At 45.2% G+C, this 15,954-nt stretch overlaps 2 long non-coding RNA genes across 2 annotated transcripts; both read left to right on the top strand.

The window, feature by feature from the left end:
* Positions 1–1,226: 1,226 nt before the first annotated feature.
* Positions 1,227–4,319, top strand: LOC135308433 (uncharacterized). Its single transcript, XR_010368863.1, has 3 exons — positions 1,227–1,322; positions 3,577–3,667; positions 4,048–4,319. It is a non-coding gene; the product is annotated as an uncharacterized LOC135308433 (long non-coding RNA).
* Positions 4,320–7,086: 2,767 nt separating this feature from the next.
* LOC135308431 (uncharacterized) lies at positions 7,087–9,851 on the top strand. The gene is made up of 4 exons (XR_010368861.1): positions 7,087–7,200; positions 8,693–8,864; positions 9,319–9,363; positions 9,503–9,851. It is a non-coding gene; the product is annotated as an uncharacterized LOC135308431 (long non-coding RNA).
* Positions 9,852–15,954: the final 6,103 nt, after the last annotated feature.

Below are 15,954 nucleotides of genomic sequence, written 5' to 3'. Positions count from 1 at the left end.
AGCTCACTCTGAGCATCCGAGGGCAGCCAGCTTGTCCCTCCTGGCCCACCCTTGGAGGTTTCTGCCAGCCAAACAGGCACAGCTGTGCAGGATTTGTGTCAGCCCCATGTGCTGCCTGGCCCCATCAAGTAGCTGAGAATGGCTGTGGCTTTGCTGCCAGGTTTGGTGGCAGACAAGGAGCTGGTGACCGGGCCACTTCCTTGGCTGTGCCTGCTGTGAAGGAAGATGCCAGCCAGCACAGGAGGGAGTGGGGTGTGCTGAGGCAGACACTGCTCTTCCTGCAAGCCAGAGCTGAGCACATCTGCACCCTGCTGCTTGTGTCCTTGCTCCTGGCTTGCTGCTGAAAACCTGCATGTCCAGCTTTCCTGAGATCAACACGTGGGATCAACATTTTTCAGAGCTCTTGGGAGTCTCTTGAGGAGTGCCTTTTGCCCTATATCTCTCTTGGACACTCAAAGAGCCCATGTCTGTAGAAAAAAGGAGCTTAAATAAGTCTGCTGACTTTCCTGAAAGGAATAAATCCTTAGGACAGCAAGCAGCAATCCCACAGTTATAGGAGGACAAAAATCCCAGCAAGTGACGACACCATGAGGAATGGACTAGTGCAGTTCTGGGCCGTGTTTGCCTGTGACAGCAGCATGCTGGACATGAAGGCAGATGTGCTGCTGGTGCCCTCAGCCCCATGTCTGTGTATTTCTGGGTGCTGGAGGAATCCAGCTCGACCCTGTTAGGAAATCAGTTTGGAAAAGAATGGTTCCTTTTTCCTTTGTCTCTTTTAATTTGCTTTGTTTTGTTTATTTTTCCCTTTGGGCAGCATCCATTTCTGCAATCAGCGGAGCCTCTCTTAAGCCTCTTCTGACAGCCTGATTGCTGCCATCCCTGCAGCAAGGGAATGCAGGGAGCAAAGGAGATGAAAAGGACCACTTCAGCACTGGAGAACAGAGCCTCTGAGAGCAGGTAGGAATCCAGAGGAGAGAGGGGCTAGGAAAGAGGGAGCCATCAGAGCAGGAAAGGAAGGTGCCATCTCCTTTTCTCCCACCTGCTGAATTTCTGCTTAGGACAGCATTTCTGGAGGGCACAGAGTCACTACTGATGTGCATTTTTCTGGTGGGGGGTGGTGTGAGGCAAGAAGCTTCCACTGATTATTTGGGGAGCTTGTCTGGGACTACATTGAAAGTGTCTTCCTCCCCTCACCAGGAGCTGGAAGGGCAGCGTTTGGAGGCACCATGGGCAAACTTCCTGGCAGAGGTAGAGAAGGAGCAGGAGAAAAGGCTGCTTGAGATGAAGCAGGAAGTTGCCACCATGCAAGTGACCAAGAAGAGGTACGAAGCTGAGGCAGTCAAAAGGCAAAGGGTGTGAAAAGAGAGCTTGTGTGTTGTTTTGGACTGCTCTGCACTCCTTATGGGCACTGTTTCTCTGGGCTCTGTCAGTCTGGGTGGCTTTGTCTCCCTGCTGGCCCTTGGTAAACAGTGCTGGAGAGACCTTTGTGCCAGGAGGGAAAGGAGCGGTCAGGTGAGAGACTACCAGAATGCAGGTTTGAGGAAGGCAGGAATGGCACTGCAGGCCCAAAGAGAATGGGAAAGGCAGAGCTGTGTCTCAGAAGGAGGGAGGTCCCCCAGAATGCTCCCTGCAGAGCCAGGCTGGAGCTGTGGGAGCAGGCTGGCTGTCAGGCTGCTGAGGAGGTGCCTGAAGCTGCTGAGTACGTCCTGAGTGTTCTTTGTCTGATGGAGCAGTGCATGGTGTGTGTGCCTCAGCATGGGCTGGAGCACATGTTCCTCCTGCCTTTGGTGTCAGACAGACATTGTGGATCCCTACAGAAGCCACTGTTGTGCTCGGGGGCAGCCAGGCAGCACTTTGGGGCATTCCTTTTGCCTTTGAGGGCAGCTGGGAGTGGGTGGGCTTTGCCTGAGCTTCCCTGTGCAGTGAAGACAACAGCAAGGATTGTTATGCAAGCAGCAGAAGGCTGCAACCCAGCCAATGACTCCGTGAAGGTGTGTGTGCTAGTCTGGCCAAACTGATGAGAACACTTGGCTTCCTAGATTCCCTTTAGACTCTGACTTGTCACCAGCCATTGAAGACAAAATACTTCCAAGAAATTGATTTGCTGTGTGGCTGGTTTAATGCTGGTGTTGTTTTTATGACTGTTAGTACATCTATTACTCCTTCTACAGTTTGGGTTTGATAAGAACTCTACATTTTGGTTAGCCTGACCTCCTGGAGGAGCATATCAGTTGACAGCACAAATAAGAGAGGAAGAGTTGTTTTCAAAGTGCCCCAAAAGAAGAAAACGACCACACTTTTTTTTTTTTTTTTACAATCCCTGTTGGATATTTTAGTTGTATGCCTAGGAAGATGCATCAAAGAGACACATCCATGTGGCATTTCCAGATAGAACTGCCCTGCAGGCAATTCTCAGGAGGAAGCCTGCAGCCCCTCTGCTGCATGTTCCTCCAGTACCAGGCACTTTGTCACTGCTAATGCCCAGCTGATAAACACTCTTGGAATACTAAGCATTGGCCTTAATCCCTGCACAGATTCCTGCACTTGAGGAAAGCACACCAAGGCGTTGGTGACTCTGCAGTACAGCTGAGTTGCTTCAAATAGTAGGAGCTGCAGAGAGGCAGAGAGGCCTTTTATAAGGTCACTTCCAGTGAGGTTTATTTGAGCACCCCAAAGGGGAACCAGAGACAAAAGATGAGCCATGTCCTCTGCACAAGGTTTAAGCAGGGGTGCGTACAGGGTCCGTAGCAAGGGGCAGGGCAAAGGGAATTGGCTCTCAGGGAAGAAGGGGCCATCCACCTCTTCCTGACCCCCTCTCTTTACATATTGTGACTAAACCACTAAATGTGTTTTTTTCAATGGAAGTCTTGCTGGATATGAATGGAGATACTTGGTTGTTTCCAAATGGTGAAACATTAATATGGCTTAAAACTCATGCGGCAAGGGAATAATTCAGCTCTGTGCAAAAAGACATTGTTCAGCTCTAATTGGGTGCTCACACCCAATTCAGGAACAATCATATTTCTGTAGTGTGCATGCAGCAACCATAATGAAGATTTGTTTTCTGAAATGTCTGCCCATAGGTAGCCAAGTGGAATCCAAAGGAGAATTCCTTCAGTCTGAAGGAACATCTATTTCAACCCTTCAGACTGATTGGCCTGGCTACACTGACATAGTCAGACAGAATTTGAAGTTAATATTCAGTCATTCAGAGAACGGGGAAAAAAAAGCCCTGGAAATGAAGCCTAGATTCTTAGAATATGCTGAGGTAGCAGGGACCTGCCAGCATCCTGGTCCTGCACAGACACCACGAGAATCACACCCTGTGCCCAAAGAGTTGTCCAAACGCTTTTTGAGCTCTTTCTGCAGTGACCACTGGCCTGGGGAGCCTGTTGCAGTGCTCAGGCACCCTCTGGGCCATGAATGTTTTCATGATATCCTGACTAAGCTCCCTCAATTCAGCTTCATGCTGTTTCCTTGAGTCCTGACACTCAAGGTCTGTTTTCCTTGCATGGAAAGAACTATGACAGTTGATATTCAGGCTTTTTAACATGAACTATTGGATCATCCATACAGAAAATCAGCTCCATCTCAGAACCCCACCAACACCAGTCAAGTGACATCTCTGGGACCTTCTGAGAGAGACGCTCCAGCAAGACCTGCTCAGGTATTTTGTGCATTTTTAACCTTCTGGACTGTATGGTAAATTTTAGCAGACTTGCTGGTGGTGTAAAAGCTGTGATGTCAATGTGCAGGACCTTCCCTTTTCGGGAAGTTTTGATGGAGCTCCTGAATGGGAATGTCTTTCTCTCAAAGCATTTTAGCTCCAGACTTGAAGTAGGACTTGCTAAGTGCTAGGATGAGAAAGGAGGGATGAGATAGAGCCTGTATTTACCTGCAGTTTACTTGCTAGTTTGAATGCTCTTTTTAGTTAAGAAAGATGTGTTTTCAACCTTGGCCAGTTCAGAAATGCTGCCTTTTCAGAATGGGAGCAAAAGCTGACCCTGCTCCTAGGTTGACGAACAAATTATGTTGTCATTGTTGCAGAAACGGCCTCTGGCTTCTGAATTTACCAGTCTTGTGATGAGGAAGAAGAGGACAATTGGTCACTGGCCCAGTCATGTCCAGGCAGCAGCTGGTGGCCACTTTTCTTCCTTCCTTTTGTCTTCCACATCCCTTTGCTCTTTGGACATGCTTCCAAGTGTTGGCTCCATTTCCCCCTGCACTCATGTGGTGCAAAAACGAGAGAAATTTCAGAGTTCCATCATCCCAGCGCCTGCCAGAGTGCAGAGGAGATCCCCAATTCAAACAGGAAGAAAAATGAATTGGGAAGACTGAAGCAGTTGCATCCCTTGGATTTCGATGAAGGTATTAATGTGCTGGTTTCCCTGACTCCTGTTTTCATAACTGTGGTGTAAAGATTTGGTTATTAAGGTGCAATTAAGGTGCAAGCGCACCTCTTTCCACAGTCAAGAGTAAAAATGTTATTGAACAGGAAATGCAAAGTAGGGAGATAGAAAGAAATAAGAGAAGAGAGGCAGGGTGAGGGGAAGAGAGAGACATTCAGTAGGAAGATATCATCCCCACATGGGCCCTCTGTCATCCAGCTGGTCCTTCCTCACCCTTGGTCTTCTCGGTGGTGGGGGTTCCCAAGTCTCTCTAGAGGTACCACCTTTATACTGACCAAGATTGGGGGATCCACAGGGTGGTCACAGCTGTCCCCACGTCTTGGGCTAGAAGCCATGGGAGCAGTGATTCTCCTTACCCACACTCTCTACAGTGGAGTTTCTGTCTGGTGTCCTAATTCCAAACCTTCATCTCTGCTAGGCCAAGGCTTAGTGCTTTTCTTCCTGCCATCTGTGCTTCTCTCAGATTCCTCTTCTGGTGGTTCATTATATGGAAACATCCTTCTTTGACAGTGTTTGGAAATAGTTAATTGTGCTCTTGCACCTTGTGACAAGGGAGCTTTGAAAGCTGGCTCTGGATACACAAAGGCACTGCTCTACATCACTGCTCTACCATTACCCCTGCTGTGTGGTCATGAAAAATCAAGAATTTTTTTTTTTTCCTGCCATTAGATTAGATTGTATCTCTTGCTTTAAAAGACAACAACAGCAAAGCCCAGAACCTGTGCTGCTGGAACCTTGTCTAAAATGACATTAAGTTTTAGAAATTCTCCCTCTAAGTAGTGCAAAAACCAGTTGAGGACAAAGAAATGTGAAATTGCTTGCTGTTGGGAGAAGCTGATTAAAATGAAGAACCAGGCATTACAAAACCACAGGGAATGGGTTATTTCTTTCCATTTGATTTCTAGTAAACTGACCGTTGACTGAGACACCGCTTTTTCCATCAGCAGATTTCCAAGACTGCATGCTGAATGCACAAACCTGTCACACATTGATTTCAGACTAGTTTACTGAAACAGTCAAATCTCTGTGATTGCATGGTTTTTCACTGAACTCAGCCTTTTCATGGAAACTCCAAAGGCTCAAAACCTGGGGTGTGGTTTCCTGGAGATCTGGATTTGAATGGGGCTGTGAGTTCCTCTCCATCCCAGCTGCAGAATTTCCTTCTTCAAAAGCTGTGGAAGTAGTACAGACTGAAAACAGTGTTGAAAAGCTAAACATAAAGGCATAAAGAACACTTGATTTCTGATGACAGGGACACAGGCAGTAGGGCAGAATTCAGTTGCTTTGTTAAATCTGTGGCTTGTCTCTTTTGGAGGTTGACCGTGCAAATTCCAAGTTGGGTTTGGCGTGGAGGCAGGTTTAGAGTGTGCAGATGCCTCTTGCAAGTGCTGGTGTGCTTGTAGAGACAGGTGCTTTGAGATGGTCTTCCCACATTTCTTCTGGACATGCACACGGCACCTGCAAACCTTGGGATGCCTTTGGAAGGATTTCTGCTTGAATCCATAAACACATGGGCAGCTTTTGTCAGGAGGCAGTACGAAAATTCTGCCCAGATGGTGAAGGAAAAATCTGTTCTGTGTTTCAAATTGGGGCTCAGGCTGAAGCTTTTTTGTGGACTGAGCCATGAGAGCAACTGCACTTTTGGAAATTAAATGCTCACAGCAAAGGCAAGTTGTATTGAACATGCTCTGACTATTGGTATTTCTGTCCAGCTTTATTACTATATTTACACTTCTTTTTATACTTCTGCTATACCATGTAATAGTTGGAACACTGAAATCAACAAAAACAAATGGAATATCACATGACAGCTCTTTCCTCAAAAATTAAAGCTCAGGTGGCCTAAAGATTGGCAAGAATGGCTGAGTTTGAACAAGATTACTTTGTGTAAATAAGGGCAATGGAAGCTCACAAGGAACATAAAGGATCCTGTGGGTCTTTGATGCTTGGCACAAAACCTCAAGTGGAAAGCAGAGATTACCAAGATCCTGAGTGTTCCTTCCTGTTTCTGCTGACTTTTCCTTATGGCAGCTCTTTTTATTATCATCGTAGCTCTTCAACATTTCTTTGGAAAGAGGGCTTTGAGGTTATGTGTGCAATGCTTCCCAAATGCCTTTGGAAAGAGCCAAAGGGCAATTCACAAGTGCAGAGCTGTTTCCAACCCCATCCTGCCACGTTAATCTGTTTTGGCTGCAGGTCATTGGAGCCTTAGTGCCAGTAAGCCCAAGAGAATGGAATTGGCTTTCCTGCTGACAAGAGTGCAGGCACTCCTCTGAATTTTGGGCTTCTGGAACTGGCAGGGAATTGGGGATATAAACATGGTGTGAGAAGAACTCAGCTTCCTTCTTCATTTCTTGTTAGAACCTCAATGTTGGTCTCTCTCAAGCTGTTGTCTTTTGTGAAGCTGCATCTGTTGCTGCAAGAATTGAATGGCTCTGCAGATGACACCTCATGCTTTATATATGACAAATTATATAGCTGGGGCTAACACTGTGGGAATGCACAACCTGTAGGATAAAGTGGCCATTCCCTCTTTCTAAACCCCAGGACAGGCTACTGTGGAGAGGGTTGTGTGTGCCCCATTAATAAATGTTACTGCTTCTTCTAAATAATTTATTGTGAAAAGAAAGCACTGAAGGATTTTTCTCAAGAATGTCCAATGGGGATCCTTTGGCCTTTTAACGATCTCCTGATGAAGAGTGTCAAAATTCTGCTTTTCTGCAGGAACAAGAACAGATCCTTCCATTGCCTCCACATGCTCTGCAACAAGCAACCAAGCAGACTACTTGAGGTGAGCCAAATAGCAATTCACTCTTGCCACTCTCAGTGGGGTGCAGTGTCCATCTCTTTGCTGTGCTGAAAGGATGAGTTTGAGCAGGTTTTGTTGGGCCTCCAAGGCTCAGAGCAGAGATGAACACCGAGGTGGGTTAGGCCCAGACGGGCCCTCCCTTCCTGCAGTGCAGCTGCACAGGCTCAGCTGCAGCAGTGCTGCTGCATCCCCTCATGGCATTTGCAGGAGAGGAGGGAGAAGTGTGTGTGTGGTATAAAGCCCTGGAAACTGCTCGCAGCTTGTGTCAGGGCAGTGGTGTTGGCAGGGGCAGCCAGGCCTCCTGCAGCTCTGGGGCTCTGGGGCAGCTGCGGCCTTTGGAGCAGGCGCGGCAGGGCCCCGGCTCACATTGCTCCGAGACAGCCCAAAATAGGGAAAGGCATCTGTGGTTTTCTTTTCAAAATTATCCTGCTAGTCAGGTGTATCAGGCCTGGCATGCATCCTTGGCACAAGTTGTTGTCTGTCCTACTACTGAATTTCAACTTGTTAGCAATTTACTGCTTGTCAAAATTAATCTCAGGGTGGTTTGAAGGAATCGATTCCAACGTGGAGGGAGTTTTTGTCATCCAATAAGAACCAGACCTTCAGGCCCAGAGGAGCAGAAGCATTGGTGTGAGAGTGTTGGCAAGTGGCATCTATTGTTCTCATTGCCACTTCATCTTGGATTTGTATCATGAGCTTGATAAACCTCACACCTGCTGATTTGAGGGAGAAGGGAATGAAGAAGGTTTGACTCCCATCAGTGGCTTTGAGCATTAATGAGTTTTTCCCTCCTTAGGAGCTGATGTGCTTTGGGTATTCTTCTTGTAGTTTCTGACTTGTCTAGAGTTTGCTTTTGTGGCTTTGTTTCCTTTTGTGTATTAGAAATGCCTCAGTTCCCAGGTCAGTGATGTAACTTGCTCTCCACTAGAAGAATCAAATATTATCATTGACTCTGCTTTACCATTAGCAGAAAAGACTCTAGCTCAAAAATTCACTCATCTCCATAAATACATTCCTTTACAAAAATATTTTGCAGATGAATTTTTGCAGTCATATGTAACTCAATTAAGTTTTTTCCTACAGAGGAAGAGATTATAATTTAGTTATGTCTTCTCTTCCTGAAGCTGCTGTGTTTGTTTTTCCTTTGACATTTGAAATGAGGGCACATAATTTCTAAATGTGCTCCACCTGCTCATGAAGGAAACCTCTACAATGTCAGCGATTTTGAACTAGAAATGGGCCACATAGAAATGTGGCAGATTCCCAGAATTACCTGACTACATTCTCTTGATGCACATGAGCTTGAAAGCAAAAACTGTCAGGCCCAGAGCCACTGACTCAAAGCTTGGTTGTCTGTGTTTGAGATTTCACTGTGCTTGGTGTCAAATTATATGTGTGTTTTATGGATTAGAAACACACTCAAATGTTCTCTTAGAGTTCACTCAGAGAAAAATGGTCTCATTTTTTCCTTTAGAAAATACAGAGCAATTGTCTCCTTGGAGCAACGCCAGCACTACAAGGACGACTTCAATGCAGAATATGAGGAATATTGGAATTTATATTTTAAGATTGACAAGATCATCAAGAAATTCAGACATTTTCAGGAACAATGGAAGTCTCTGACTCCAGGCTCCAAAGCTTATCAGGTAAAGAAGGATAAAACCATGAAGACTGTGTTTCATCACAGCAGTGTGTTGGATTCCCTGGAGCTGCTCAGTGAGACAGAGGGAAACTGTGGAACTGGCAAATATGCTCAGACACTGCTTGGGCTGAGTCTGATTTTTGCAAGACCCTGCCCAAAAGCCCCTGTTTGAGCTGTCTATGAAGAAACAGTTGTCTATGAGAGATGTCCCAAGCAGAGTCTTAGAGCATGGACTCCTTCTGTTGCCTATTGAGAGGCTTAATTACAGATCTTGGGTGATGCTGGGAGATGGAGATTTGTTTTGCAGAGCTCCCAGAAGAGTGGTGGCTCACAGAGAAGAAAATCTCTATAGAGTCAGACTGAATGTACTTTTAGTGTTTTACCAAAGCGTGCATTTTATGGTGCCAGTGAAACATTCTTCATGATTTGTTATTTTTGTTTCTTTGTTTTTCCTGCAGATGCTGCATTATCGAATCCTAGCAGATTATCAGCAGTTACAACAGGTACGTGTGACACCAGACCTGCAGGGCCATGGCAACTGCTAAGTTTGCCTCAAGGCATTTTTAAAGCAAAGGACATCAGATTCTAAGCTCTGCAGAAGTGTTTGCATGCCCTGATTTTCTTTTGCTTTCTCCTTCACAGGGTAGCCCCAGCTACTCTGAAATGAAGAGTGGGTGCCAGTACCTCCACAAGAAGCTGGCCCATATTCAGAGCCGCATTTCTGAATTTGACCAGCAGTGAGTGGAGTACTGGCACCAGACATCGGCTTCAGCATGGAAGATCTCTGAAATCAGGATTTTTCATTTCAACTAGAAGATTAGATTTTTTAGGATTCTTTAAATTAGTACAGAAGAGTAGGTTATCTTAGCACTGAGCAGTAGGTGATTTCTTATAAATGTAGGATTAGTTCAAAGAAGTTTAGTAAGTTTAAGTCAAAGTTGAAAGATGATAGTATTGAAATTTAACAATAAAGAAATCTCACTATTGGTAATTCCTTCTCTCCTTGTTGATTGTATCATTTGCATTGGGTTTCTTCTGGTCACTTGTTTTCTTCAAGTCCTAAGTTTGTCCACTGAAATAAATTGATCAGTAGAGGGTGGAAGCCCACTACCTCTACTATGAAGTTGAGCTCATTTTAAGAAAAGATGGTAGTGGATGGAAATTCTTTATGATAAGTGTAGGGGTGGTTTTTGACCTTTCTTGTTAAATTCAAACTCTTTGCCAAAGTTGTCAAAGGCTTAGAAGTTGGACAAACCTGTCCCCAAATGACCTTGTTTTGGAGGGTTGCAGAGGAGTGCACATGGGCTGCTCTAAGCTGTCAGCTGAAGCAGCTCTCAGGACTGCTTGGAGATCATGGCCTCCCCTTGTCAGTGAGCCAGGAAAGATCCAGATCTCTGTAAGAGTTTTCTAAAACACTTGGAGTAATGTTGGAGGCAAGGTACTTCAAAGGATTTTAAATGGAAATTCAGTTCAAGTGTCCCTATGGAAATGCTGTCAATTTCTTAGCATTTTTAAGACTAATCTGTCTCAAGCAGCCTTTCTAGAGAGACACAGATCTTGATTCCAGCACAAACCTATGGGGACTTTGATGTTTGAGACTTTTCCTAAGTTTCCTCCATGTATTCATTCAGCTGACATGGTAGAGCTGTTGCCAGCAAGGCTGTAAGCGTCTTTAGGGAAAGGATATGAAATTGATTGAGGGAGGATAATATTTGGGAACACTCAAAGGTGGCTATGAATGCCCCTTTCTTCCTTGCAGAGCATTCCACAAATTCCTCCATTGTCTCCAAGCCAATGATGTTGAGTCCCTGTACCTGAGAGCCCTTGGGGTGTTTTGTGATTGAACACCTGAGCTGTTGTTGCCCTTCTGCTCTCCTTCAAGCCAAGTTGAAGAAAATGTCACCTCCTAAACCCTGAGACTTGGGTCCATTTTTGCCTTGCTCAGGGGTGCTCCTCCAGCTCTGCAGTGCAGCAGCCCCAGGGACGCTGCCGTGGGGGGCATGGGGTGAATTGTGCTGGGGTGCCTCCCCTGGGCCTGCTGGCTGCTGCTGCTTGACAGAGCGTGCCAGAGTGCTGCTGCCCGGGCTGGGCTGAGACTGAGGACTTTTCATGGTTACCCCTTCATGATATATCTTTCCCTTGATGGGATTTCTTCTAACTCACTCTACACTGCATTAGAAAGTTTTATTTCCATGCTTAACAAATTGAGGCTTCAAATTCTCATCTATATTTTCCCCTCCAGTCCCTTATGTGTTGGGGCTGGCTTCCCTTGGGGACAGGTGTATCAATGTACTGATCCCATCCCCTTTTATTGCTGCAGGAGTGCTTAGGAACACTTCAAATGGTCCTTTCCACTTTTCTTTAGGTGGCTTGTTGCTGTGCTTTCTGACATAAGACACAGTCCCCAGGTTGATGAGGATGTACCTGAGTATCCAAAGTCACCAGGGTTGGTCACAGCAGAGACTTGTGGAAAAATGAGAGCACTTTCCAAGAAGATGATAAGGGACTGAAATTATCATTTCCTATCATATGATTTTCTCTAGAAAGCATTGGAACTTTATAGTGCCTTCCATAGAGCATTTCCTATGGGCTCACTTTTTCTTTAGAAGCCACTGGAATTCTGCACCTCAAGAGAGCAAGGGGAAGCACTGGTGGCCACTTCAGTGAGTTTTCCTGGCCACTTTTATTCATTTCTGGTTTTAGACTCTGATTTGTTCTCTCAGTCTTGCTGCTGGGAATGACCTCCATGGGCTGAGTAGGTCCCATTTAACTGGGAGTGTTTTAGATAACTTTTGTACAGTTTCAGCTCTGAAATGAGAATCTCTATGGATGACATTCCAAAAGGAATAAATGAATCCTAATCTTAATAGTTTTTCTTTTAATACTACTTGAGGTAATTCTTTGAGTTGGTTTGTTTTTTGGTTTTTTGATTTTTATTTTTTTTACCTTTTTGTTTTGTTTTGGTTTTTTGGGTTTTTGTTTGTTTGTTTGTTTGTTTGGGTTTTTTGCTATTGTTGCTATTGTTGATTTTGGGTGGTGGTTTTGTTTTGGGTCTTTTGTTTGTTTGTTTGTTTGTTTGTTTGTTTTTTTGTTTGGTTTGGTTTTGTATTTGAAAGTTTGTGGGGTTTTTTTGTTTTTCTGTTGGGGTTTTTTTGTGGCAAGGAAAAGCCTCTGGCCATACAGAAAATGGGTCCACAAACTGTAGAAGGGTTCCTGGCTGAACAAGGCCATGGCATTCTCCTGTGAGAATTGGAAAATCTGGTCTGCAGTTTACACAGTTACTCTGAAGACCATGTACTGTCCCCAGAACGAGACAGACCATGTACTGTCCTCCAACAGATACATCAAGGAAGAAGGAGCATTGTGCCCAGATGAAACCAAATGCCAAGCACACACAAGTGGGAACTGCTAATTTGGCACACCTTAGCTAAAGATGCTTATGGTGTGACAGCCAATCAGTAATTAACATGCATGTGTGAATGCAGCTACTGAACCAAGGAGCATTAAGCATTAGTGGCGTGAGACAGTGTCTAGAGAAGGATAAATGTGCCAAAGTTGCTTAAAAAAGGGGAGCAGCATGTAGCCACAAGGGCTGTGAGTGTCATTCCTCGGCCGACTCTCCGTGGGACCCTCTTCCCTTTGGTGCCTGTGAACAGGGACTCTCTTTGCTGAAATGCAGTTCGCTGAAATGCAGTTCCCCTAAACGCGGAACACTCCGAGCATCAGGTTCCGAGGCATAGCAGGAATCTATGGATGCACTAATGAAGCACTAACATTCTCACCCTGCTCTATTTACTTTACATTTGAATACAGGCTGGTAGAAGGAGAGATCTGGCTTTGATTTCTCCCCAAGTTACCTGTTGCACTTTCAGGTTAGGAGTACATGTAAAATGCAGCTAATCACTCTCTCTCTCCATGAATATTCCACCAGTGGACTGACGTACAGAAACATCCTTTTTCTCTTTGTACCTTCCTAAGTGGTGCCATAATGAACAGAAGATTTGCAGAAATCACACAGAAAATCACCAAAACTGCTGAAATTAACACTCAATTCCATGAGAAAGGCTTCTGAGAAAATGCTTGACAGGATCACTGAACAAACTCAAGCTTGGAAGAGAAATATTCATTTTAGCACTGATCAAGGGGAAAGAAAAAGAAATGCTGTAAAAATTCCAAGTGGAAGATAAGGAGAAAGACAGGAAGCTGAGGAAGAGCAAGGCCCTGTCAGATGAGCTGTGGAAGGTAACTTTGTGCCCCAGCGCTGTCAGAGGACGTTCCCTGTCATTGGTGCAAGCAGCTGGAGACAGAAATACTGCTTGATTTGGGGGCCACAGTCTTGGTAAGTGCAGAGGTGGTTCAATAACGTGACATGAGGGAGTTCCCCCAGGGCAACTGGGATGCCTGAAAGAAGTGAACAGCTCACCACAGCCTGGCCCGCTCGGCTGCTTTTCCTTCTGATCCTCCTGGGGAGGCTCTGACATTTCCTCTTCCCTGATGGAAGTGCAGCTGCTGCCAAGGGAAACGTCCCCATGCTGACTCAGTGTTCCCTTTGCTTCCCAGATGTCCCATCTGCTGTCCCTGTCCAGGAGAGCTGCTCTGCACGGGAGGAGGAGACCGAGGGAGAGCCTGGGAACATGGGGGGCTGCAATCCCTGCTGATCTGGTTCTGTTTATGGATGGGTAGAGTTAAACTTGGATAGTTACAAGTGTAGGGATATTTACATACGTTGACTGATATTTGTGTAGGTATCTGTGTATGTATATTGTTATATTGATGCATGGATATTGATGGGTTTACACCTGTAGTTATATTTACATACTTGTACATTTGTGTAGCTGTGTAGTTCTATTGCTGGGGTTGTATGGATTTTTTTATTGATCCATTGATATTTGTATATTTATAGATATGTTTGTTATGTGTGTATTATAAGTCATATATGGAATTAAATACGTAATACATATTTACATCTATATATTCTTATGGATATATATGTATTTACTTCTACTTAAATATATATGGAGTTGCATAGTTCTAAAATTGTATTTATTTCGTTCTGGAGCTGAGATTCTTTAGAGAGGGATATTGATATTCCTGTATTTGTATATGGGCTGTACAGTTGTAGTAATATGTAAAAAATTTAATTGTTAAACTTCAATTCATATTTGTGTATAGTGAGTTGTAGAGTTGCAATAAACTAATTTTTTAAACTGAAGTTGATATTTGTATATATTTACAAAGCACAATTATCTCAAAAAGAATTAGATTTAAACTTAAATTGATATTTGCATGTTTATACATTGGCAGCACAAGTGTAGCAATTTAAAACAAATTTCATTTTTAAACTAAAGGGTTTTTTGCATATTTGTACATTACTAGTGCAGGTGTAGCTATCTGCAATAAATGTAATGATTCAATTGAAGGAACTGTAGATTTGTGCTACCCAAAGCCAGGAGCAGATGGAAATGCTGCAGGATTTGGGCCATGGAAATCCCCGGCCATGCCCAGCACAGGCCCCACCTGCACTCAGGCTGGGCAAGGGCAGCGCAGATTTGGGATGGCAGCAGAGCCACACGTTGGCTCAGAACTCGCTGCCAAGGTCTGCTGAGAAAACTCCGGGGCTACACTGAGAGCAGAACTCCAAGCAGGAGCCACCTGGGGAGGACAAACCCACCCCCCATCCCACGGGCAGCTCTTCAGGAAGAGCTCCAAGTGTCCCCCTGAAGCTCATCCCAGAGCCCAGAAGCCAACAGGGATCCTGAGCCAGCTCCGCTGCCTTTGGCAGCACTTGGGCAAATGAGCTGCAGCAAGGGGGAGGCAGCAGTGACTGTGACTGCTGCAGGCTGGGGATGAAGGAAGAGCCATGGACACAAGTGCTGAGATGCTCCAAAATCCAGAAAGAGGCTGGAGAACCGGGAAGGAACAAGTTCTGACAAGCACTGAAATGATGGAAGCCCTTTGTGTGAAGTTCCCTGAAGGAACTACCAGGGATATGGATGCTATAATAAGTAGTACCAGAATACACAAATGCAGTAACACCAGGAGATGGTCTGTATGACCCACAGGCAATGGCTGAGAAAAAGACCAAGTCTATATTTTATATTTTCTGTTTATTATAGTATCTATATTAAAATATATAGTATGTAGTCTACAGATGACAAATTACATATATAATAAATTCATATGTGTTGTGTGATACATTTTGGTATATTTTGATAAATGTTTTTATTTTGTACAGATTTGATATATTCCTCCAACTTGGGAGAGTGAAGATGTACAGCAGTCCAAAACCTTCTGCCCACACAGCAATCAGCCCCAGCTGTGTGCATGCACACCCACCCACTGTCCTTGCTCTCCTCAGCACCTCGGGGCTGCTGTTTGCACAGAATTGGGATGAATTTAACTCAACAGAGCCACGAGTGGGGTGTCCAGCTTGTCATGAACACTCATGTGGCAAGGAACAACAGAGCTCTCAAATCACATCATCACAGGTCCTTTCATTCCTGCTGGGCACTGAGGAACTCCTAAAAGCACAAAGACACAGAGAAGAGGTGGAAAAAATTGGCATCATGCTACTGCTGGTATCCTCATGGAGGAAAATCTGCTGGGTTTCTTAAGGTCAAAGCTTTCCAAAAACTAGGAAAACTGCTCAGCACCATGAGCCCAATTGTGAGAGGTTTCCTTGACTTGACAAAGCTGGGATGTTAACAGTGGACTCTGTCCTTGGCTCAAATCACCTGCCCTCACCTGCAGACAAAAGCACCACCACCAGCAGTAGCTACATCAGTCCATTTTATCAAAAAGCTGTGTTAAATATGGGAGACAAAAGGAAAACATACCAGACACTATGGATTAATGACAGGACCCTGTGAAACAGTTGCAAAGCAAAGGGCAGCAGCTTCTCTCTGGGACACTCCCTGTGCTCCAGGGCAGCCGGGCTGTCCAGCTGCCCAGGACCCGGCGCTGCGCGGGCTCTGCAGAGCTGCACAGCGGGGAGGCAGCTTCGGGCACCTCAGCCCTTGGCCAGGAGTGGCTTCGTGCTCTGGACGGCTCCCTGGGGGCAAATGCAGGCTGCTGGCCTTCTGCTCTTGGCCCTA

The sequence above is a fragment of the Passer domesticus genome, chromosome 10, assembly GCF_036417665.1.
Source record: "Passer domesticus isolate bPasDom1 chromosome 10, bPasDom1.hap1, whole genome shotgun sequence".
In the NCBI taxonomy this organism is placed as follows: domain Eukaryota; kingdom Metazoa; phylum Chordata; class Aves; order Passeriformes; family Passeridae; genus Passer; species Passer domesticus.
Note: the sequence above shows the minus strand (reverse complement) of the source record. Positions and strands in the feature narration are given on the sequence as shown.